Source organism: Bidens hawaiensis, unplaced genomic scaffold (genome assembly GCF_021521415.1).
Source record: "Bidens hawaiensis isolate Kalapana, Puna unplaced genomic scaffold, B.hawaiensis_p1.1 tig00040133_1, whole genome shotgun sequence".
In the NCBI taxonomy this organism is placed as follows: Eukaryota; Viridiplantae; Streptophyta; class Magnoliopsida; order Asterales; family Asteraceae; genus Bidens; species Bidens hawaiensis.
This window is the reverse complement of record NW_027497083.1, coordinates 142229-146072: the sequence shown is the minus strand read 5'-3', so window position 1 is coordinate 146072 and position 3844 is coordinate 142229.

Below are 3844 nucleotides of genomic sequence, written 5' to 3'. Positions count from 1 at the left end.
GAATACACTGCTGCGTCTACTTGCTATGCCCAAGTTCTCTGGATTCATAACCAAATGCTGGACTATGGTTTGAATTTTCTGAACACCCCTATTTTTATTGATAATATTGCTGCATATTTTACTGTTAAGAATCCTGTTCAACATTCAAAGAATAAGCACATTGAAATCAGACGTCATTTCATAAGAGATTGTAGTGAAAAAGGTTTGATTGAAATGAAAAGAGTTGATGAAAGTGACAACTTGGCTGACTTATTCACCAAACCACTTGATAGTACCAGGTTCAACTTTCTCTTGAAAGCCATGGGAATGATCAACTCCGATGAGATCTGATTGAGGATATGTGCTTGTTGTGTGACTCTATGTGCTAATTGACTATAAAGCTAGAGGTCTCACAAATTGAATGTTGTGTGAATGTGCTTGAATATGATACTTTTGATGTTAACTGATATGTGCTTTATTTGACTATGTGTGAAAAATTTGGTATCCTTGATATTTTTGCATGTCTATTAGTTGATGTGAATATGTGATGTCATGATGAGTGATTTTGATTTGAATTACTTGATTGTGTATGCTTATCTGACATCCATGGTAAATTGCTTGCATATGTAAGTTATCTGATCAAATTATGTTATTAGGATAGGGTAGACTATGAATGTTAGTAATGTCTGCTTGTTTTGATGATGTTCTTTATGATTAAGATTTGAATATGTTACAACTGTTTGTGTCAAAATGTGTCTTTATGTCAAAATTAAAAGTTCAAAAGAATTTTCAAATAAATTTTCCATAATCACAAGAATTTTGATCAAAACATGAGCAACTTGTTAATGGTGCAGAGATATGATAATACTATTCAGTTCAAGCTTTAAAGAAGCTTAAAAGAAAATTTTCAAATGAAAAGTCTCAAAGAGTTATTTTTGCTGAAAATTATGTCATTTGCTCAAGTTGGAAAGGCATATACTTGTATATGTTTGGTCCTGTCATCTGTTCTCAGATTGATAGGATTGCCATTAACCTGGAAAACTAAAAGCATGTGGGGCAATTGTAACTTGTTTTCTATTCTCTCACTTAAAATTATATCAATAACTCTGTTTTGAATGGACATGTACTCACATATATGTTTGGTCCTGTTGACCACTTGTGGTCAAACAGGATAGCCATTTACATGTCAAATAGGAGATATTGGGGTGACTGAATTTAAAACTGTTTTAATATGGGAAATGATAGTACATTGACTACTTAGCCAATCATATGGATGTAATAGGCCAAAAGGGTACTTAGTACAGTCATTAACATGTATGGTTGCTTTTTCACTACGTGTAAAATCTAAGGTGATATAAGCATAAAGAAACTGCTTTTTCTTTTGTGGAGTTACATTGTTGTCTATGCATGTTCCTATATAAATCTTTCCAAATGATAGGCAGAAAAGTGATTATCCAGTCATACACAAGCCTGTCGGTATTTGGTCACTAAAATGAAATATCTGATTTAAAAGAATGACACAGAACAACTGTTAACAGCAAAATTTTTAAATATTTTATCAACCAAAAGTTGATTACTGTTCACAAACCTTTTAAAAGAAAATGCAAACATGAGGGTTAATTCTAGAACTACAGGGGTGGAGGCAATCATATAAGTCCTTTAAACATCCTGAATGAAAGGCTTGTAAGTCCGACTAGCGTGGCATGTAAGTCCAACGTTCAACCTCACATATGTTTGTAAATTTGAAAAGAAGAATCTCAAAATTTTCAAAAATATGTTCTGTCATTAAAAGTTTTGGCCAAATCCAGGGGGTCAAAGTCAAATTGGGGTGATCTGGAGAAAGCCAAATAAGCCTTGAGAATAGATAAGGAACATCAGAAAACAACGTGTGTTATCCTTTAAGAATCATGCATATTAAATGAAATTAATCATATCACCAAAGAAATGAAATTCATGTTAAGTCAAGACCTGCTGTTGACCAGTCTATGTTGTCATAATAATGTTGAGAATGAAGTATTGAGAAAGCTACTTAGTCAATATGATCCCATTATTGAGATCTTCTCAGCAAAAGAAAGAATTTGTTTTGAAAGGAAACATGACTGAAATTTGATCTCTAAATGCACCATTTGCTCTTAAACAATGAGTTTTCTATGTCAAATATAACTGATATTGTGTTTAAAGCAAAACGTGTTGCATTTTACCTGCAAAAGGTTGATTATGTATTTTCGGGTAAGGTTTAATGTTTTATAACCTTTCCGGGTACACTTAGATGCCTTTATCTAAGTTTAGTAATTTCGGGCATGCTTTGAAGTACTTGATACTTTTCGGGTTGAGTTTACTATACTAGTCACTTTCCAGGCAGGCCTGACTCTTTATGATTGAATATGTAGTTCGGGTAAGGTTTGATGTTTTATAACCTTTCCGAGCAAGCTTAGCCACTTTGGACAGTTTATGTTTTTCGGACATGCTTTGAAGTGTTTACACTTTCCGGGTAGGGTACTTAAAATTCTAACTTCCCGAGCATGCTTGATGTCTGAACATGTGAATATGTGATCTAGCAAGCTTTAACAAGATCTCTTGATTCGAGCAAGCTTTGCATCTTATGTGTTGTATGTGTTTCTTTGAAATTACAAGTGTTTTCGGGCAGACCTTGTCTCCCGGGCACACTTTATATATTTCGGGAACACTTTAATTTCAAAGTTCCCTCAACATACTTGGTAATTTCAAAATTGACTTTCCGAGTATAGTTTGTGTTAGGAATTCACTCCTAGCGCACTTTGTATTTCTTGAAGGTTTTTCGGGCACACTTTGCATCAAAGTATGCTTGACTGAATGTGTGAACTATATTCGGGTAAGGTCTGTGCTAGACTTAGTTAATCGAGTATGGTTAGGAATTGAAAGTATGTTTAAATATATTTGGGCGTCTTAAATGATTCCTAGCAAGGTTGCCTACTTGATATTTAGTACTTTATTATATTAACTTGTGATTTATTACTCAAGCAATCTTGTATTTCGAGTAAGCTTTCTTCACTTTCAACTTCTAATTTCTACCAACCTATAACCGAATAAGCTTTGAGTAAGTGGAATATACCGGGCATGCTTTGCAAAACTTACCATGACAATTTCCGGGCAAGGTCTGCTAACTTAGAGTTAGATGTTTACAAACGTGTAAAAGTTAAATTGGATAAGATTACCGTTTGACAACTAATAACTCGCTAAACGACAAAATGCATTTAAAACCCACTTTCAATAGGTATATAAGAGGGAGTGAGAGATATTTTTCAACATTATTTTCTCTCTTTCTCTCTCCTTCCACTGCATACTCAAAGAAACCCAAATCGACTTATCGAATTCTAAATTAATCTAAACCCTAACTTTACCAGCCCTCTAATTCCGTCTCGGTAAGAAATAATAATATGTTTTTCCGGTCACGATTAGATGATTATGGGCTTTGATTATGTATTTTCGCTAACGCTCTGTTTTGTGTGTAGGTTATAAATTTGTCGAAGAACGGTTCTTAATGACTTTTCTCTTTTTTTTTCTTCTTCAATTTTACAACTTGAAATTGCTTAAAGGAATGAACTTTATAACTAATTTCACTTTGAATATGTTTGATTGTGTTTTTCAGATATGGCGGACGAAAATGTTCCTAAATACTTCTTTGAGCAAAAGCACAACATGTGCGCTCTTTTACAAGTCACGCCAAAAAACGAAGATGTTGCCACTATTATACGATGGTTGGAACGCTCAAATATCCAGTTTGCTCTAACAGAGAATCCTGTAATTTACCGGAAACACTCATTGGATTTTTGGAACTCGACAACGTTGATTGATGATGTGAATGGCCGACGAATAGAAGCCACTG